The sequence below is a fragment of the Gavia stellata genome, chromosome 4, assembly GCF_030936135.1.
Source record: "Gavia stellata isolate bGavSte3 chromosome 4, bGavSte3.hap2, whole genome shotgun sequence".
In the NCBI taxonomy this organism is placed as follows: Eukaryota; Metazoa; Chordata; class Aves; order Gaviiformes; family Gaviidae; genus Gavia; species Gavia stellata.
Window position 1 is genome coordinate 46,792,636 of NC_082597.1, and position 23,248 is coordinate 46,815,883.

Here is a 23,248-nt window from a genome sequence, read left to right on the forward strand (position 1 = left end):
TTGCCCATGATGGTAATTGGTGAGTGATGTCCCTATGTCCTTGTCTCGACCTATGAGCCTTTCGTCATATTTTCTCTCTCCTGTCCAGCTGAGGAAGGGGAGTGAGTGAGCAGCTGTGTGGTGATTAGTTGCTGGCTGGGACTAAACCACGACATTGCTCCTATCCTGGACTCACTACAGGAGGCCAATGCCTTTCTTCTACTTGGGAACTCAAAACAATATGGGCAGATATGGTCTCATAAGTGTTGAACAGGGGAAGGATCATGTCCTTCAACCTGCTGGCTGTATTCTTGCCCATGCAGCCCAGGAGGCAATTGGCCCTTTTTGCCACAAGAGCACACTTCTGACTCATATTCTATTTGTTTTCTACCTGGACTCACTCTTTTTCTGTAAAGCTGCTTTCTGGATAGGTGGTCCCCAAAGCTTCACCGTAGCATGGGATTACTCACTCCCAGGTTCAGGACTTTGCACTTGTCCTTATTGAATTTCATGAGGTTCCCACAGGACCATACCTCCAGCTTGTCAAGATTCACCTGCTTGCAAGGAGAAAATAAATTTGTCATGGGCATCTGAAACAACTAAGTGCGGAGAAGCAGCTGAATTTGGTGGAAGGATGGAGAGCAGAAAATCTGAAATGCAAAAAAACAGTTTTCCCCTTCCTCTAGCAAGACTGCTTCCTCTTCAATAGTCCTCCCAAAAGACTTTCAGAATATAATCTTTGACAATAGACAGATAATGAAACTCATAAAAGCCTCCCATGTAAGCAAGTAGTAAACTGGAAAAATATGGTTTGATAGTAGATTTTTTTTTCTGAAGACAATTTCATGTGAAAAAAGAAATAATGTAACTTTCTGGCATTTTGGTTTTATTGCTTTCTGATTTTACTTGTACTGTTTGTTCTCTTTCAGGAGAAAAAAAAACCCCAAAATCAAAAAAACCCAAAACCAATAGCTCCTATAACCTAAACATTTTCTTTTCTGAGAAAAGTTTAGAATTTTCCATGCAGTTCTTCTGTTTGATAAAATTAAGAGTAGTTACATAAGTGTACTAGGGAGAAGATGGTACTTACTGATATTTAAAACCAAAACCAGATGCTTAGAACTAAAAGGATTCCCACTGCTGCAGCAACTTTATAATCATAATCTCCCTGCATCAGACTGGACCCTTTACCTTCATCTTAAAGAATAATAGTGTTCTCCACAGCTGTTGTTTTTCTTTCTGTGTTCAAAAGAAATGTTAACTTATGCTATGTCTTAGTGCACCTAAGAGTGCAATCACCAATGCACCTGAAAGTCACAAGTGTTAGGAACTCCTTAATGTATTGGCCTAGCACAGTATCCAGCTTTCACTGGAAACAATATCAAGTTTGTTTAAATTAAAAATCCCTATGAACAGTTGTGGATTACATCAAAGTAAATCTGTCTTTCCCTCTTCCATTGAAGAGGCTCAGAATTCATTTTAAAAGCTGATATTCTTATGAATGTATTTGTATTTTTATTTTTTAAAGCATTTGTTATAGTTTCTCTGTATAAATAATATTTTTATCAATGTCCCCTGAAAAGTTTATTGAAAGTCTTTTTGCAAATTCTGAACAGATGGTCTTGAGCTATAGTGACTATACCATTCCCTATTTGTATACCTTTACGACATAAAAATTGTAAAATTCTATCTTTGGTCACTGCAGCAGATGATCATCATTGTTCCTCAGATAAAGCTTCCACATTCACTTGTCCATCAAGGAATTCTCTGAAATGTTGGAGGTTTCTTTTTAGCTACAAATGTTCTTTATGTAGGTGTCGTGGTTTAGTCCCAGCCAGCAGCTAAGCACCACACAGCCACTCGCTCACTCCCCCCAGGCGGGATAGGGGAGAGAGTTGGAAGAGTAAAAGTGAGAAAACCCACGGGTTGAGATAAAGACAATTTAATAGGTAAAGCAAAAGCCTCGCAGGCAAGCAAAGCAAAGCAAGGAATTCATTCACTACTTCCCATCGGCAGGCAGGTGTTCAGCCATCTCCAGGAAAGCAGGGCTCCATCACACATAACGGTTACTTGGGAAGACAAACGCCATCTCTCCAAATGTCCCCCCCCTTCCTTCTTCTTCCCCCAGCTTTACATGCTGAGCATGACGTCATATGGTCTGAAATATCCCTTTGGTCAGTTGGGGTCAGCTGTCCCGGCTGTGTCCCCTCCCAACACCTTGTGCACCCCCAGCCTACTCGCTGGTGGGGTGGTGTGAGGAGCAGAAAAGGCCTTGACTCTGTGTAAGCCCTGCTTAGCAATAGCTAAAACATGCCTGTGTATCAACGTTGTTTCCAGCACAAATCCAAAACACAGCCCCATACTAGCTGCTATGAAGAAAATTAACTCTATCCCAGCCAAAACCAGCACAGGTAGGTCAAGTAAGCGCTCTAGAATCTGTGCAGTTTTAGGATAGTGTATCTTTGCTAAGTGTACCAAAACCCACAATGTTAATAAAAATTAGCATACAAGTCTTTTAGTAACCCTCTCTGTGAAAGAATATGTCTATGTGTGTGTGCGTGCATGAAATTTCAGGCAACTGTTGCTTGTGTTAAATGGTGCTGAACGGCAGTTAATAATAAAGATCATAAATCTGAGCCAGATTAACTTGTCATTCAGATTTATTTAAACCTGAATATTTGTTACATTATTTGTGATGAAAGATTTCTTCCTGAAAAACAGCTTTCTGCAGGGTCTGGACATTCTCTGAGTGAGTCTTTTGCACTCAGATTCTCATTAATTTTTGGAATTGAAGTTACGGATTTGTAATTTTTTGGGTTTTAAAAATATGAAAATTATCAAGAAGCTATATACTCAGAGAATAAATGCATTAAAGAATAAAAATGGCAAAACAGTGTCAGAGAAATAAATTTTTAAGCTTTAATAGGTTTTGCTTATTTATTTCTAGTAAGGTGTGATGGAGTTTTACACAAGGTCCTGCCTAAGATTTCTTAGGCATATGTAAACTAATGTTTTTATTAACATGATGGAAATGCAACATATTTCCAGAAGAAATTTCTAATGGTACTTTAATAAGCACGTCCCTATTTCTAAATGAACCCACACTGACAGAGACAAATGGTGAGAGAGTTGGTCACATATGACAAGAATTTTTAAAGCTTATTATTGAGATTTTTATTCTGTATTTTTCTTTGTATTTCTCTTGAGTTATTCTGTTCTCTGTGTGATTTAAACAATAACACAGCAAGAAGAGTCAGACAATGTGGGTAATGCATTTAGCATGGATGAGCATTATGATCTGGATAAAAAGAGGATTCAGCCCAAATTCTGTTTATCTAAAACATATAGTGTGAGTCAGAGCTTTTTGATCTATAGAAACAGAAGTAGTACGGTTGGTCAGACCAAAGGTCATTATTATTTAGTACCTGCCTCCACGAATGATTAGTAACACAAGTTCGCAGAAGCATTGAGTATGGGGTGTTCAAAGAATCATCCTTCCCTTCATGTTTCTCAGCTGCTAAGAATAAGTGCATCAGGGATATCTTCATATAGAGATTGTGCATAGACCATTGATTTTAATAGCCTCCATGAATCTATTTAATCACTTTTAAATCCACTATTCTTCTGCCTTCCCCTGTATCCTATGGCAATGAATTAAATAGTTATACAATTCATAAAAAAGTACTCAGCTTTGGTTTCTTGGGTTTTGTAGATTTTGCTGGATTTTGCTGTCTGTTAAAATGATATTGGAGACAGTTCACATGAGAAATTACATCTTTTTTAACCATACTGTATTTGCCATTCATAACATCTTGCATAGACTTCTCAGTGTTTTCCAAGGCGTTTGAAGAATCTTAGCTTATTCAGTTTCTCTTCGTATCAGAGCCATTTCGTGTTTTGAATATCTGTGTTGTCCTATATATTTTCAGTTCCCTCTGCAATATCCATTTTGAAGATATAATCCCAGTGAATTGTTCACTGTGGTATGGAACCGAGTTTTCATATGTGTCATTTGCTCAACTGAATGTTACTGACATATGTAGAGTTGACTTTTCTCTGCAGTATTTCCATCTGCAGATATACAAAGTAAAAACTAAACCAGGAATAATATTTTGAAATACAACATGTTGAAAAATTGGGGTAACAATAATTCAAAATATTCTAACATGGGTAACTTTTCTGTGCAAAGTATTTAACAAAAATATTTAATAATACAACAGAAAGCAATGGAGTTGGCATTTGCATCATGCTTATATTCATCAAAGGGATTCATTTCCAAAAGGAAACAATACAGTCTGTATAAATTCCAGGAATGCTACATACATGGTAGTGATTTAATAAAATGACTTATCAGCGGTGTGTCTGTGACATGTCAGTTGGGCTTAATTTATGAGATTTCTCAGGAATTGTAACAGCCAGAGACAATTCAATGGTGGTTATTCCTTGTTCCGTTCACAAACTTGCATGCCAAAAGACAGTAAGAAATGATCAAACTGTTGGTGAATATTTGTCATAATATGCAGTTTCCTCATACATTGCTCAAATACCAGCTCTCCTCTTGGCTCCTTATTGAGGTGTGAATATTTCCGTTCTGATGAACAGTCATTTTCATCTGATATTTTTGGTTGCTTCATGCTGAAGTGAGATGCGTGACTGAACATTTGCCAATGTTCGCATCAGGAATATGAAAGTCTCCCTGTGCAGTAGACTAAGACATGAAACAAAGATGACATCATTCTTGAACTGCCATCCAGTTCTAGATAAATCTTGTGGAACATATCCAGGAAGTGAGTGCCTATGATCAGCTAAATATTAATGCTTGCCAGTGTTTGCTCTCTAACTATAAAACTGGCAGAGAATCAGGAAGTCTTAATGTGGTTTCAGGTCAGGTGAAGAGGAATAAATAGATTGTTCTGAATGTCTGAGTCATAAAGCATTATAATGGTATTTAAGCAGACTATCTGAACTTCACCATTTTGTTCCAACTAGTGAAATGTTATCTTCTATCTTGAAAAGACAAAAAATATCTTTTAGGGCACTAGAGGCACTGATGTACATATACAACCTATTTGAGGAACCTAACCTCTGCAGAACACAACCACAGGTTTGAGGGAGTTATCTTTACTGGTAAATTAGAATTGAAGTTATTAGGGCCAGTCAAACTTGTCTGTGAAGGTCAATTATAGCCAATTTGCAGCAAACAAACTGTGTTAGCTTTGCATGAAGAATGAAAAGAGTAGAATTAGGGTGGTGTATTAAGCTGATACAAAGCTTGACTGCTGCTAAAAGTGGCAGTTCCACCCTTCTTCCCTTGTTTGCGTCCTTTCCTCAGTGTAGCATGATCCCAGGGGAGGTGGCACAATTACCTAATCCCACTGAATTCCCCTCAGGTGTTACAAGGAAAAAAAAAATACTCAGTCACATCAGAAATATGATCTATCTTACTCTGTGGCTCCAAGATCACTGGAACAAGCACAGACAACTGCAAGTAGATAGGTGGGGACAGAAGAGAGAATGGGATAACATCTTCCAGCTGCAACATTGTCTTAAGTCAAAACCAGAGTCCCCTGGTTTAGCTCATACTTTCCATGAAAAATGTATGATGAATCTACTCTGCCACTCTTCTCTTCTACTTTTCTTATACAACATAACTTTCTAACATAGACTTTTGAAAACTGTGGTTGCTCCTAGTAGTATTTTAGTCATCATTTTTAAGGGACAATTATATTTAGTCCTGAAGCTTATAAATACAACATCCAAAGGACTGAAATGCAAAAAAAAAGGATGCAATGTGATAAGTAATACAAACTTTGTGTTTAGTATAGCCATTTCATTTACAGCTCAAAGCATTTTCTTTTTTCACAGTTCACAGTAGCCAGCTGTAGGAACAAATAAAACACCATTATTTTACCAGTTATTCTGCAGCAGTTGAATTTCATCTATGAAATATCCAGTGTGCCCTTCCATGTAAAACGAGCCAAGTATTCATGTAAACATATGTTATCCAATTTTTAGCAGCATTTAATTGGTGCCATTCAATGCAATAGAGAATGGTAAAGGACTTTCTTTCCTCTTCCTTCTTGAACTTCTTTTCATATTCTGCTCTATTACCCTTACTGTTATCAGGAGACCATCGATTCATATGATAAGACTGGATAGAACATTAAACTCTCATCTAGTACAAGTGGGCTGAATTTAGCTTAAGTATCATCAGTATGGCATCGGAATACTAAGCAAGTATTTAGATGTTCCCTAATACATGTTTATCTCACTATCTATTAAAAATAATTTCCAATAAAATAAGACTCATAAAGTTAAACCTGGTTCCTGCATCTCACAAAGGCCACAAAAACACTTTTTCCCCAAGCCCATGTGGCAGTCATTTGAGAGAGAGATGTCTTCTCTATTTTCTTCTCTAAACTGAAACAGATGCCTTTATTCCAGCGTTTTTTACTGAGTCCTGCTGTTTAAACTTTTTTGCTCTTCTCTTGATTGTTTCCCATTTTTAAAAATTTCTTTAAAAGTGTAACGGTCCAAACTGGACACTGAATTCCAGCTACACCTGGTGTGGATGACTACATCTGAAGAAAGTTGCAGACTTCTGTCTGTACATACGTGTTCTCCAGTAGCATTATGGAGTTGATCTTTTGTATCACACTGCTGGTTTTTTTGTTTTATTGATACTTAGGTAGATATTTCCCCTTCTTTGCATTAGTTGATTCAAGTTCAACTTCCTAAATATAGCCCTTTGAATTCTTCTTTATGTCATTTTTTTTTTTTAATTTGAAGTATGAATTTGAAGAGATACTATGATCCTGTCCTCCAAATAGCTTGCAATCCCCTGAAACAAGCCTAGTTTAATGCACGAAGGTATAATTTTTTCTGTCTACTCCATCACCTAGGTAATTTACAAAAATATTGACCCGAGAATGACCTAAAATACATCTGCATATTGCAATGTCCTTCTACTGTGCTTGTGAACCACAGACTTAACTCTCCTTTGAGAAACAGTTTTGTTGTATTTTTGTGCTTGCTAATGATTACTACACCTAGATGATACTTCTTGTTTATGACAAAATTAACAAAAAAAGCTTTATTATGCTTCAGACTTATTACAAATCTTGACTATCCTTTTCACCAGGTCAGTGGTACTGTTGAAGTAGGGAGCTGAATTAGTTTGACATTGAACACTCTTGAAAAGTCTGTATTAGCTGTGTTCAACTGTTTCTACTTCATTATAGTTTTGTTTATTGCAAATAACTTATTCCAGAAAATTGAAGGAGACAAAGTTATGCCAACTGGTCTCTTACTTCCAGTGTTCTTCCTTGTTCCTTTCCTTGTCACTTTCTTTTTCCTTTGAAGGTTGAAAAATGAAGATTTTGAATATTTCAAATATTTTGTATCATTCGTTGTTATTTAACAGTCACGATAATTAATGAACTTTCATATCTCTTTGTTTTTATCTTCCTTTTAATAGATAAGTAGAATCTTTTCCTGGTGCTTTTTGTATTCTCTACTAATTGAATCTTACATTGCACTTCAGGGTTTCTGTTTTTGTCTCTGTGCGCTTGTTCTATTCCCTGGTCAATCTGCCTAATTTCCACTTTTGTGTGATACCTTTTTGATTCTTCAGGTCATTTAACATCTCCTCATGTGCCCATAATTTATTAAAATTTTTTGCCTGTTCAAGCTTCTAGGTCATATCTTCCTTTTAAAGAACAATTTTGAGAATGACCTGCCATAGATTCAAGTAGTTCTGCACTGGATTTGTTGCTTCAAGTTACTAAATAACCTCAGTCTGTTCTTCTGAAGAATACGTTAATTTAATGTCTGTGTACTGTGTTGAACAGACTGCAGTGAATTTCAGAGTCTGCTTGCTAAATTATATTAGCTTAAGAAATGTCGGATTGCCGAAGAGAAGCACCTATCTATTTTGATAAGGTCTCCACAGCTTTTCTCCTGTAGAGGTTTATAGTGTATTTCAAAACTCAAATTCAAAGTGTTGATTGTAGAAATTTGCACTGATATGGGATCTGAAAAAAGATGGGATTGGCCTGTTTTTTTCTGACATATTTCTTTAAAATAAAGAAGAAAAAAAATCTTTGTTTGATTGTTTGAAAGGGATCTGATGAGAGCATTAGGTTAAAAACACTGGAATCCATCATATAATATATCTAGTCAGAATTAGCTGCAGAACTTTCCTAATGTGTTTAAAGCAATTGCTATGAAATGCCAGTTGGAGAAAGCAGTAATTTTTCCAGACTTCTAACATTGTATTCTTCTGTGTATTCTGTGTAGGCAAACTTCAGCTCAGACAGTAATTTTTTATGCTGTCACAAGAAGCAGCTGGAAAGTAGGCCTTACCTTCTAATTTCCTTCCTTTTGGCAGTATGTGTCAAAAGTGCAATCTGGACTAGGCTAATTTTAATGATACTAAATTTATGATTGTGACAACAGATAATGGTCCTAAATTAAAGTCTTTGGTCTTTCCATTTGCAGGGGCTGGTAACATAATAATAATAATTCATTCAAGGGTGAAAGTTGATATACAACTTCATAGTCTAAGAATACATATTTGTAACTCATTGTCCACTGTCTATTTCTCCCTTAAGGTAGAATACCGAAAAAAATATTGCTGCCTTAGAGCAGCAAGTCCACATTCTTACAAGTTATACATACTTTACATTTTTAAAATAAGGGCTGGCAGTTCATCATTAAGGTCTCTGTGCTTTGATTTTTATTAAGTAAAGATAGAATGTGAATTATAAAGGTTTTAAGTTGCCAAGATCTAAATATAGGGCTGTGTACTTTTCCCTTGATAGTTAAGATCACAACGTTAACATCCACACCAGTTTAGGTAGCTTCACCATCTTCACTGCCAGAGTGATGTTAATGATATCAACAAGCACTGTAAAAGAAACGTGGGACTTCCTTCATTTTAGGAGGGATGAGTGACAAAGGAAGTGAATTTCTGTTCTTTGAGAAGGTATTAATTTGAAATTATATAGGGCAGAGACTGGACAGGGTGATAGCTTTTTAATATAGATTTTCTTTCTTTTCAGCATTATCAGCATCTTCAAATTACTCAGACACTGAAATCAATAAAAGCTCTTGCACATCCTTCAGGATTCACCAGTGGGCTTCATTGACTTCAAGTCATACATCCCTCTTAACTGTCCAGACTTCATGGCCAAATTCTGTTAAGAAAACATCAATCATTAATTTAACTGTGTTCCTTTGTTTTGTTATTCCCCCAGAATAAATTTAAAGCTTTTTCTCACAGCAAAAGAAAAGAAAGAAAACAGAAACTGAACTGAGAAGGAGGTGTGTTCTTTAACTTTGAATGCAATGAAATTAGCATTTAGGAATGACAAGAAATATGGCAATATGCAGGAAATCAGTTAAATTTAAATTTCCAGAAAACAATGATCCAGGAATCCTGCACATAATTAACAAAGCATTAAAAATTCATTTGTCTCTCAACATTGATTTAGCCATCTTATCAAACTGTGACAGAATTTACCAAAATTGGAGGCCATTTTCTCCCCTTTTCTGACTAGATTTACAGAACTGCTCGAGAAGGAACATCCTTCTTTTACACAATAGTCCAGTGCTTTTGGCATTCAGCTACTGACCCATATTCCACTTCTTTAAATCTCAGTCTCCTACTTCCAAAGAGACCACTCCAGTTGGGTCAGAGTGTACTCCAGAATCCACATCTTTCACCCTCTGATCTTAATACTGATTTTATCCACATGAATAAATAGCAGTTAATAGAAACATGGATTAAAAGCAGATGATTCAGTTCTTTGATGAGTATCCTAACTACCAGGCTAGAGTCTTTCTCACATACTTGCTTTTTGGCACAATGAACATTGAAGTAATTATATGAAATGGGCCGAGTTAAGCTAACATTAGAATTCAAGTATTGAGTATGTCAGCATTTGGACACACATATGGTATGATCATTCTGACGTATCAGCAAGTTAAGACAGCTATAAAGTAGCCTCTGTTTCATCAAAGTAGTGCTTCACTGTTTTATTTGTGTAGTGTGAAGCAGAAGATGTAAACACAGTGCTTAAGACTACTTAACTCACTCAGTTCTTCCAGAGAGAGATGCAGGTCACAGCACTTCAGGTGGAAGCTGAAATCTAGATCTCATACGTGCCCTGACTGTGGTCTTAGCCACCGACTTAACCGTGTGAGAAGACTTCAGGAGTCAAATGTAATAGAAACAAACTTCCCTTCTACTCTCCCTTAAGGAAGAGAACAGGAGGAAGAGAGAGGAGAGGAAAGATTGTTCCTTCCTCTCCCTTTCCCTCCACTTCAGTCCTCTCTCCTTCCCCAAGATTTCTACTGAAAATCTACTCAGAGCATAGTTTGCACTTCCCATTCGTTTTGCTTAAGACTATACTATTATTATTCTGTGAAAACATGAAGTTATTTACAAATACGTGTCCTCCTTCTATGTCAAGATGTTTCATTCTTAAATTTAGGTCACATTCAGCTCAGTAAAGTTGTAAAAGTGAAAACAGAGCAGCAGTATTACTGACAAATTCAGTTTAAAACCATAGACAGAGTGTAATTCTGTCTGGTGAGTGATGGGGAATGCTGTAGGAGAGCCCAGGATGTTGGTTCCTTTTTCAGATCAAATGAACAATGCTTAAAGGCATGCTTTGCATCTGGTGTACATTTTCCTTTTGCTTCAGGGAAACTTCAGGCTGAGGAGGGCTTTGTCCCAAGATGGAATCATGATGTGGCCAAAATGCAGGCCCAAATGTGGAAATTTGAGTGTTTCCCTGGATCATGTAAAGCAGACTAATCCACAGACCTGCTTTTATGACCCATGCAATTCCACAGAGGAGAATATACATGGTTGCCACACAGACTTTTTGTAAGTTCAGGAACTGTGAGCTCATTTACAAAACCCAAATCAAATCAAAACAAAACCATCAGTCCCTCATTAACAATGTCTAATTTATTATTATGATGATTTATTTTAAGGTGTAAAGACTGGAAAACAATGGAAATGTTAAAAAAAAATAGTTCCCAAAAAATAGGAATGAACATAAATAAAACTACAACTGAAATGCATGCTTCTATATGAAACTTATACCCTAAGTTATATTTTTGAGTAAAAGTTTGGCTTATCACCAAAAATCATATTGATTTCATTTTCAGTATCCAAGTATCTCGTAGGAAACCTTCTCTGATTCAAGCAGTTAAATTTGAGCAGCCTTTTAAAGGATTGGACCAGCTGGAATCAGATGGTATATGAAGACAAAGAGAAAATGAATGTCTTTTTGGAAACTTTTTTTTTCTTCTAGGAAAACAGATTTTTTCCAAGATACTGGAGCAATACTTTCAAAAGGCTTATCTAGTGACTTGTTTGTAACTTTAAGTTTAAAGTGGAAACATCTGGAAGACATTAGAAAAAAAGTCTTCTGCTTCAATGCCTCTTCTCCTCCAGTCCCTTGTAGCTTTCCGTGATGGCGCAACAGCTCATACCTATATAAAGAAATGACAATAGTCCAGACTTACAGTCTGACTAACTTGTAGGATCTTTGAACATGGAGGTACAGAACTAGGCCACAGATTCTGCTTACATGGAAAAAAATCTATTTAAAAACTGCTATTAAAGTAACAGAATTAAAGAAAACACAATGTTAGCGAATTTTAATAAATTATTTTTATATTTTTAATTGCAATATATTAATGGATTTGAATTTGGTTTTTATATCTGTTAAGGTTATTTTTAGATTGTACTGGCTTGTAAAACAGACATATATCTCAAGGTTTCTCTTACAGTGGCATGAGTAACACTTTGGGTATTTAACCTTCTTCAAAAAAACACATGTCCCATGACAGGTTCCCAAGTTAATGACGATGATGATAGCAACATTTCCCTCCGTGACTGCTACAGGTGGTGAGTCCTGTTACTGCTGCTGAGGCTGCCAATGTAAGTACCCAACCGAAAACCAGCTGGGTAAATAGTATATACATTACGTTTCCCGGACACTTCAGACTTCTGTAACGGTACATAAGTTGTAAGTGGGAGACTGTTTCTGCCAAAGATATTTTTCTTTTTTTCCCCTGCTTTGAATAACATTTTTAAAATGTCACAATGGAAGAATGCACACTTTCTATTACACTAGGCTTTCAACTCCCCTTTAGTTGCCTTATATGCAGATTTGGAAAAGAACTGCACAAGAATAATTCCATTACAGTGATGTAAATTAGGTGTAACTTTACCAAAGTAAATGGAACCATGGCAGGACAAAGCCAGAGTAACTACAGAAATCAGGCCTCAGCTAGTGCTTTTTTTATTACCAATTAAAGTATAGGAAAAAAGTTAATGAATACTTACGTAAAAAGAATATTTAACTTTTGTTCATTCTGAAATTAAACAAAATTTTCAGAAGAAACACTTCAGAAAAAGTTTAAAAGTCATGAATTAGAACATATGTACAAAATTCAACAATATAATTCAACAGACAATAGGTTTTGAATGAGACACAAATTAAAGGACCATTTTTTTCTATCCTTTTTATTATGCATATGAAAATGTAGGATTTCTCTGAAAAAGTAGAGATGAAAAAAATGGGGTTTAGGTGTTTGCGTCTATAAGTTGGACAAACTGATGGACAAACACAGATGATTCTCCTTGAACGTCCTTATCTTACTGCTGAACTACTGATACATCCATGAAAATCTGTATTGGTAGACTTTTTGATTTCATAGAACTAAGGACTGATATATGTTTGTGTGAAAGAGGATTTTGATATGTTGCCGAATGCTTATTTTACATTTAGACAGTGAAACTTAGAACAGTGGAAAGCTATGTGGGTCAGGAGACCCAGGTGGTTAGGAAAGCAGAAAGATTTTCACTTTGGCGGGGCAGCTAATGTTGTCAATGGTGGCTGGCAAGAGGATGTAGCATTCATTGAGAAAATTACAATGGAAAGAGCAGCTGGTTTTATAATGCAATTAAAGCAATTTCTAAGCAAGTGTCAGCTTCCTTATCACAGTAAAATAATTTTCTCACCTACATGCACTGTATTTTCTAGATCAGGTGCAAATTTCAATGTCTTAAATTTGTTTTTTAGTGGCATATATTGAGTAAGTTGTAAACCAAATAAATTTAAAATAAAAACATGTATGTTTTTAAAGTATGAAAACACAGATATTTTATGCAGAAAGTAGTCAGAGGTACTAGCATTTCCAATGCAGTGTGAGTAAATACATTCTAGGAGATATGTTACTTATGGGCTTATTTAAATTTTGTATGAAAACTACATGTCTACACTTCTATTTTATGAGAAAATATTTGCATATGACATTGAAAATTTTTAGACATGGTAAATCCTCTTGAATGCTTGACTTTTGTGTATCAAAATCCATCTTCTAAAAATGAAGAAAAGGAAGTTATTAATCAACTATTGCCTGTAATGTGAAAAATACCAAAAGGTAGCTAGCTACTTTGCGGTGATACAAAGATGTGATCTGATCTAAAGCAGTGATTTCTAACTACAAAGCATTCCTCATTTGTCAGGTTCCCTCAACATTATTTGCTGTTGCCATTCCTCTGTCTACATTGGGTATTGCACCTCAATGGGTAAATGACCTAAACTGTTCCCAGAGAAAAGGCAAGACATGGCACGAGAAAGCAGCAGTGAGGGAATGTACGGATTTTGTGTTTAAATGCAGATGGAGATGGAAGAGGAAATACAGGATAACACTTTCGTAGCTGGAAAACTTCATAGAAAGCTGGAAAGCAGTGCCCTGCACATGTACAGTAAGTGAAGTTACTTTGTCAATGGAATTGCTGAAGCAGGTACATTTATGTCTAAATTTCAAATTCATGTAGTACTGTTTCATTAAATGTGGTGAATCAATATAGGGTGTTCTCAGGTAACTAAAGCAGGCCCAACTGAGTGTAAATCTGAGTTTTAAGGTGATGCTTGTCTTACCTGCTAGTACTACTGCTGTAATTTATACCTATTTTTTCTCTTTCAAAGCAACAAACTTTCCTGATAGAACTACTGACTATTAAATTGTATTTTTGCCTTTTTATATTTTAATCTTTTCAGATATTCAAATTCATTCATCTATGCATTATAATCTGAATTCCACTTGCAGAAGATCCATACAGCATAAATGTCAAGTGCTACAATTAGAATATGTCTGTAATGTGTGAATGAGAATGTAAAAAGGTCTATCATTTGGGGACTATCGAGGCAGGGGTTCGCTTAGGAGTTTTGCCTTCCATTATCTTGGGCAGGTGCTATTTATTTTCATTCTCTTTCCAGTATTGTATTCCCTTACTGGAGCTTCTTAATGGTGCAGCATTTACACTAGTCTAGCATGTTTACCAGTATAAATATAATCAGAGTATAAGTCCTCTAAAGTGTAAGCAGAGTTCAGAAAATAATTTAATCTACATTGCCAGCTATTAGAGAAACTACTGCAATGTTAATACTATAGTCATTAAAGGGCTAGCAAGCTTCTATCTTTTTCCAACTGGAATGGAGTTTGTCATCAGTAGAAAATAAATGTTTTCCTTCTCCTGTTTACATAACTTAACATAACATAAATTGCAATATTTGGATTGAATTCAGTGGTGTCAGTTCAGTCTTTTGGTCAGTACAGGGATAAGGCAGTTAAAATCAGTGTTGCCTTAATGCAGAGAAAGACCTTTTCAGCATATCGTTTTACTCAGTACTCTGAATTTGCGGAGTAAAGTAAACCTGCTGGCTTAATTTTTAAAGCTCTTTATGAAGTCAGGATGCCCAAGTCCCACCAATATAAGAGATTTTAAGAATCCAAATCCTTTAGACAGCTTTGGAAGAATCAGACATCGTGCTCAAAACAAAATCAAATAAATTAGAATATATGTTTAAAATGTACTGACTTTTTTATTTCCTGAGTCTTGAACAAGGGCTACATTTGCAATAACTTTCAAAAATGCAAATTATATCAGGATCAGGTTACTAAGGGTTAGATATCCATGGAAATAGAACGCTTTATATGTGTGTGTGTGTACACATATGGGGCTGGATGGAATCCACCCAAAGGATCCACCTAAGGGAGCTGGCGGAAGTGCTCACCAAGACACTTTCAAACATTTATCAGCAGTCCTAGTTAACAGGGGAGGTCCCAGATGACTGGAAGTTAGCAAATGTGACACCCATCTACAAGAAGGTCCAGAAGGACAATCCGGGGAACTACAGGCCTGTCAATCTGATCTTGGTGCTCGGGAAGGTTATAGAGCAGATCATCTTGAGTGCCATCACACGGCACGTGCAGGACAACCAGGCAATCAGGCCCCGTCAGCATGGGTCTAGGAAAGGCAGGTCCTGCCTGACTAACCTGGTCTCCTTCTATGACAAGGTGACCCGCTTAGTGGATGAGGGAAAGGCTGTGGATGTTGTCTACCTGGACTTTAGTAAAGCCTTTGACACTGTTTCCCACAGAATTCTCCTGGAGAAGCTGGCTGCTCATGGCTCGGACAGGTACACTCTTTGCGGGGTAAAAAACTGGCTGGATGGCCAGGCCCAAAGAGTTGTGGTGAATGAATGCAGCTAAATCCAGCTGGCGGCCAGTCACAAGCAGTGTCCCCCAGAGCTCAGTTTTGGGGCCAGTTCTATTTAATATATTTATCGATGATCTGGATGAGGGGATTGAGTGCTCCCTCAGTATGTTTGCAGACGACACCAAGTTGGGTGGGAGTGTTGATCTGCTTGAGGGTCGGAAGGCTCTGCAGAGGGATCTGGACAGGCTGGATGGATGGGCCGAGGCCAATTGCATGAGGTTCAACAAGGCCAAGTGCCGGGTCCTGCACTTTGGTCACAACAACCCCACGCAATGCTACAGGCTTGGGAAAGAGTGGCTAGAAAGCTGCTGGGTGGAAAAGGACCTGGTGGTGCTGGTTGACAGCCGGCTGAATATGAGCCAGCAGTGTGCCCAGGTGGCCAAGAAGGCCAACAGCATCCTGGCCTGTATCAGAAATAGTGTGGCCAGCAGGAGTAGGGAGGTGATCGTGCCCCTGTACTCGGTGCTGGTGAGGCCGCACCTCGAATGCTGTGTTCAGTTTTGGGCCCCTCGCTGCAAGAAGGACATTGAGGTGCTGGAGTGTGTCCAGAGAAGGGCGACGAAGCTGGTGAGGGGTCTGGAGCACAAGCCTTATGAGGAGCAGCTGCGGGAACTGGGGTTGTTCAGTATGGAGAAGAGGAGGCTGAGGGGAGACCTTACTGCTCCCCACAGCTACATGCAAGGGGGTTTTAGCGAGGTGGGTGTTGGTCTCTTCTCCCAAGTAACAAGTGATAGGACAAGAGGAAATAGCCTCAAGTTGCTCCAGGGAAGGTTTAGGCTGGATATTAGGAAAAATTTCTTCACTGAAAGGGTTGTCAAGCGTTGGAACAGCCTGCCAAGGGAAGTGGTTGAGTCACCGTCCCTGGAGGTATTTAAAAGACCTGTAGACCTGGTGCTTAGGGACATGGTTTAGTGGTGTACTTGGCAGTGTTAGGTTTAAGGTTGGACTCAATGATCTTAAAGGTCTTTCCCAACCTAAATGAGTCTATGATTCTATGATTCTATACTAATGCGCATTACAGATGAGTCTGTAATCCCATTTCTCATTTACATCCAGACATTCCTGGCAATTTAAAACTGTAACACAAATACCCCAGATAATAGAAAGCTTTCAAAAGTGTATCGGTTTATGTCACTGTTTTTCTAGTGTATCATTTCCTTTGGTTTCTAACTGGAAGGTAACATAAGGACTTCAGTGTCCTATACTCCCTGGGTGGTAGCTGAAATACTGTGAAACATCAAACCTGCAGTTCTCTCATTTGCTCAACCTGAACTGAGTATGACCTACCCAGTATTTCTGGCTTCCCATTCAGAAATAAGAAATATTGATGATTTACAGCATCAAGTAATTTACGGCTGAGGTAACACATCATAAATGATGTTACATGTTGTTAAAGGTTGTAAAGTACTGAAAAAATAATTTCTTTTTTTAACAGAAAAAAATTAGATTTGTTTTAGGAGGAACTGAGTCAATGTAGGGCTTATATGAGCCACAGGATACCTATTCTGGTACCAAGTTTCACAGACTAATGGAATACCGAACAAACCTGACTGCTTTGACATATTTTGCCAGGTTTGACCTGTCTCCAATCCAAAAGGAAGAATCTGCTGAAAGAAACTCTTCTGTGTGCTGAAATGTTCTGCATCAAAACCCTAGCCATCCAATGCTTTTAAACATACTCACTGTGAGTCTCATGCATGCAATTAAGGCTACAAAAAGATTTCATCAATACTATAGTAGTGGTTTACATCTCCAGAATTTCCACAAAAGATTAATTAATCAATTCTCTTAATACCCCAAACCAATGTCAATTTTATAGATGTAGGACAGAGTAGTTCAGTGACTTGCCTGGAGTCAGAGAAAAAAAATAGTGTTCATAGTTGGAATGTCAGTACAGGCAATTAGAATTTACATAGAAGAAACAGAAGGGGGGTAATGTAAAATACATTTAGAAAAAGCATTTAGAAATCTTACTAAGTTATTTTAGTAATCTTGACCCCTGAAAAAAACTTGGTGGAAGGTATTTGATATAGACTACAAGGGTCTATATCACATAGATCATTGAACAAATCACATTCATAGATGAGCCATAATTTTCAGGACATTTAATGGCTTTTGAGTTTTCAATTTTAATTCTTGTTCATAATGCGATTTTCACAGGCAAGTAATCTTGCATGGTTTTGTCTTTTCAATATTTTATTCTAGTCTTTTATTTTAATAGATATGCCTTTTGCAAGAAAAAAAACCTAAAAAATTAGACCCCTCTGTCCCCATGTCTCCCCTGTTTTTAAAGCCTGGTAAAACATGTGGCCTTGTTTTTTATAATCATGGTTTTTCCAACTTTTTTCCAAATTTTTGTCAGAAGGCCTTTTTTATGTTAACAGGATGTTAACATAAGTTAAAAACATATTTAAAAAGGAAAGAGTGTTAAAAATGGTTTATAATATCTTTATCTATGCATAGATGTCAGAGCAAAATTGACAAGAGCAACAGACAAAAAAGAATCTACAGATTATTAATGGAGGTTTAAGGTGTCAAGCAAGGATAACTTGTCCCCTTAAATGTTATTGAACACCCCAAAAAAGTCCAAGGAACATGGTTTTGCCTTTACTGTATGCTTCTTAGGTTTACTGTAATAGGAAATTATAAATACAAAAAGTCAATCATTTATTTTCCTCATGGAATTTTATTTTCTTTCCTTAATTTTAAACACAAATTTAAACCCTTAAATCTCATTACACGTCCCTTAAAATGTCAGTACCTAGTAAATGTGCCTAATACCACTACTCCATTTAATTCATGTACTAAAAAATACAATTTTTTGTATGCTAGAGCTTTGTGACTTTTTTAACTATATGTCTGCAAAACGCTTTCTATCTCAGACAAAATCTTTCACATAAGAATTTTATGAGCCTTGCTACACTAATACTATTGTTAGTTAAAACAATTCTCATTTCAATGTTTTTTCGCTGTAATAGTTAGGAGAATATGTTACAAGAATGCCTATATCTTGAATAGTGCAAATATTTAGATATAATTTGCTATTAGAAATATTCTAATTAGGGATAGGAAAAGACCTTCAACAGTGAGAGGCTACTGTATTGTTAATAATTTTATGAGGAAGATGTTCAATTTCTATGATTAAGAATCAAATTATAATGTACCTAAATTGTTAGGTGAAAACTTTAGACGTAGAAAGTGAATTCAACTAAATAACCTGTGATTGCCTAAATGACACAAAACACTGAGAAGAGAAAGTTTATAAAAGTATTTTTCCATTAATTAAGAGGCATTGGGTAATATTATGTAGATGTAAATAACATTGATGCTTTTAGAAAGGTTAGATTAAAAAAACCCCAACAAGATCTAACATTTTCCTGTTGCTGGTTTACTATTTAAAATACACATAAAATATCAAACACAGTAAAACATAGCTAATAAAATGTTGCCCAAATCCACAGATTCAAAGTTAGTGACCATCACAGAAGCCAGATTTTTTGCATTGCCTGTGTCTATGTAAAATGTACCTAACACTTTAAAACCACCTTAGTCTTTAGCAGATTTTGTGGGGGGAAAAAAAATTCCTGCTTTTTTAGTTCCTGAGAAAAACTCAGAGTTCTTTTCTTATATTTTTACATCATTACTGCATGTTTTGATAGTCACATTTTTAAAATCTCTGTAGCTCAATGTTAAATATACTCTGTTCACAGTCAGGCACCAAAGCAAATCTAGCCCAATCCTGTTTCCACTAAAGTCAGCAAGAACAGTAAAGGTACAAAGAGTTCAAATCTGCACAGGTGTACATTGGATGAAAGAAAATGAATCAGTCCTCTCACATATTTTAAACTACAGCTCAGTGTTTAAAACACAGATTTCCACAAGTTAGAATTGAAAGAAATATATATGGATATAAATAACTTGGAATTTTCTCAGTCAGTAAGTGAAAAGTTATTTTGCACAAAATTTTTTTGTAATTTTATATGCATAGGGGAAATCCATAACATTAAATAAATCTCAAATTCACACTTCCACCTGTGTGTGGTGGCCCGATATTAATACCTGCAGGTAATACAAAATTAAGTGATTCTGAGTGACTTTCGCTGTTCTGCTAAGCTAATTCATTATTTTGCTTCCTTGTTAATAAAGAGAATATTAGAAAATTACAAAATCGAAGAACAGGCCTAATATCACATAACTCAAACAGTATCTATCTTCACAAGAAGAGCTACTGAACTATGATTATGATAGATTTAAAAAGTCCTCATCCAAAGATTTATGCCAATTTTTTCCTGTATCACTTTTTTTTTTTTTTGTCTTCTTTACATCTTGGTTGTGTGAGAGATTGTTTTTGCTGTAAATTATTAGAGAGTATTAATAATTATGTTTTTTATTTTTTTATTGAAGGACCATAATAGGGGAAACACAAGTTTAAAGAGTGGATGGGTACGAAAAAAAATTGGCAACAGGTAAAACATTGTTGAAAATGAAGAATTTCAAGTCTTGTAGAGGACTAAATAAGAGAGACATGATTCGAGTGATTATGAAAAATCATTTATTAATCTCAATAATGTAAAGAGTGAGAATCCAGTTATGTCTAGGAATGTATGTGGCATTATTTAGTATGGCTGTAGCAATTACCTTTTCTGATTTAGGCGACTCAAGTTCTATAGTTTTAGGAGTTTTATTATCCAAATGTTACATGAAATGAGGATTTTTGAAAAGAAATATTAAAAAAATCCAAGGCATCTTCATGTTACATTTACATCTTCAAATTCCCTATTCAATTGTTATAACTTTTACAATATACTTTCCTTGAGTGCAAAGACTTTGGTTATTGAGTCACTGTGTTAATACATCTGAAATTTTCACCCAAAAATAGAAACAAGACCAATAGTTCTTGTTCTGATTTTGTCGTGTCTCACAACGAGAAACTATGTAACAGAGCAATAGGATATGAATGTATCACATTTCTAGAGGAAAATATCACTTATTGGGTGGTGGAACCTGAGACTGAAGACCTTGCGAATTTTGTCAATGAAGTTCTTTATTGACATTTTATCTTCAGCTATGGATGAGTTGCTGTTTGACTTACTTAAAAATTGTATGGAAATGATTAATTAGATGTACCGGAGCGTGAAAAACCAACTTAATATTAGCATTTTCATCAGATACTTTTTTACTTGTTAATTTCCAAAACATTTCTTATTCTTTTGCTTGTTGTATTAAAAAATCCTCCAAAACAGACAAAGTTTGAGGTGTGCTCCTGTCTTTTATCTACCAAAATAAATAAATACTTATTTCTTCATTACCTCTTACCTCCATTGAGGCTGATTAAACCCTTCCTAACTACTGAAAAATGGATAGTAAACGTACATAACCTTGTATATGGTAAATATACATTGTATATCACTCTGAAATTTAAAATTGTTCATGAAAGAAATATGTTGCAGATATTCTTACTGAAAATTTCTCCCACCAAGAACTACCATTGATTTAATCAGAGAGACTGATGTCAAACAAATACCTGTGAGGGCGCGGAAGTATTTGTGGAATAAGCAAAATAAAGCCACTTAGAGCTTAGTATACCAAAACCCCATAGCTGCGGCTTATATTGTGAAATGAACTGGTATGAGACAATTAAGTGCTGTATTTACTTCCACTCTTCAAATAATCTTCCAGTTGTGACTCAGCCAAGGAAGCACTAGGAGAATGAAAATGCCTGATTGTAAAGATGAGGCCAGATGCCACTGATTCGAAAATTATGCTATTGATAGGGAGATCTATAGGGGCCAATTCCAAGATCTGAAGAAAACTTCTCAGAATAATTTGAATTATTTTTAATTTCACTTTAAAAGCATTATCTTGCTGCAGTATTTGTGCAGAAACCTTGATACCTTGATCATTACAGTTTTGACAGTCACAAGGAAAAAGAGGTACCTATGTGCTGCAGTGTAACATATATTGCAGTTATTTACCATATAGTTTATTAAGAAGCTTCAAACTTCGTCTTGTTCATAAATTCACACACTTTTTAAGGGGACATTAGTGCTACTATGCAGATGTGATTAATTGTACATTTTAGAGGGAATTCCAGAGACACAGCATAAGGGTTACAAATGCTGAAAAAGATAACACAGAATTGCATCTTTTTTTCAGGGGAAAAATAAAATAACAAGAGAAATGCTGATTTTTTTCTAAATCAGGGAAATAGAAGCACCTCAGCAATGAGCTTTTGTGTGTTAAATGAGTGGTGATAGAAAAGCAAAGCCAGCATCAATAAAAGATAGATAAACTAGTCTGGACATAGTAAAATTCAAGCAAAACTTAAGGTCAAAACAGCCTTTGAACTAATCTTGAAGTCTTCTTTGGATGTGAAAAGTATGCTTGAAGTTCTTGTTATTGTTCTGTTGTATACACACCTCCATAATTCCCCCCTTTTTTTTTCTAGAGGCCAAAATATTTAAATGCCACTAAAATGTCTTTTTTGTTTTTAGCTTAAAAGACAGGCTGTTGAGAACTATGCATGAAAATATGATCTTCGAAACAAATTTAAACTTGTTCTTATAAATTCATCAGTTTTTTAAGTATCTTTATTTGCCCAGTCAATCTTTTGAGATTTTTCCATTGTGAATGGTTAGCTGCCTTATTTGATCATTAAATAGTGCTTCATAATTAAATATAAAAACATAAAAAATTATCTTGTCCTGAGACTTAATACTGATACAAGTTTCAATTTAAGAACAATATGGAGAAAGAGAGTGGTACTAAGAAACTGTATTGCACTTGATCACAACATCTTTTTCAAAACCAAAAATAGTTCTGTTAAAGAAAAGTAAATGCTTCTCTTTTTTCTCTGTCAAAGTTCCACCTTGACAAGAACAAACCTTTTGCATATTTCAATTCTCAGCTCCACTTTATCGTATTTCTTATCGAAAATATTATTTGAATTATTATTGCTACATAAACATTGCTTATGTAGGAGAATTGTTTCATCCAAAATCATCACAAGAACTGGGAAGAAAAAAATAATGGAAAAAGTTGTGATAATAGAGCCTTAAGTTTAAAGTCCTGCTTGTCTGTTGTCTAGAATTCTTTTCAGTTTTAAATTATCTATTCTACTTTATTTGCCAATTTGGTTAGTGTATGATTTTCTCACCCTACTACAGGCAGTATTGAAGACTGATCAAGCTAATTAATTTCACAAGAGTTTGGAATTTATCTAGGATACTGCCCAAAAGGGATTGTAGGTAAACTCAAAGCAGCCACTGGGGACAAAGCCTCCCACTCTTTTTCTTGTTTAATCTTTCCTTTTCTGCCTCTTTCCTGGTGGTCAGCTGCATGCTGCACAGATGTCTTCCTTACATGTGCATAGATGCTTTTTAAGTGGTTTTCACAGCACGTGCTCTCAGTTGAGATCACCAAGAAATTTTGTCTGAAGAATGAAACCAACTCACTTGGGACTTGTGTCAGTTTCAGAAAAAAACAGAAGAAACAATTTTAATTAGGAGATCATGGGACTTTGTCATCGCAAAAAATTTTCAAGGCTGATGTTTTGGTTTTGGGGTGTGCAATCCCAGTGGAAGGAACTATAAAGATCAAAATGTAGAAGTGCATTGTTGCATCAGATTTATGTTAGCTACATATTATGTACGACATACAAAGTGAAACAAATGAGAT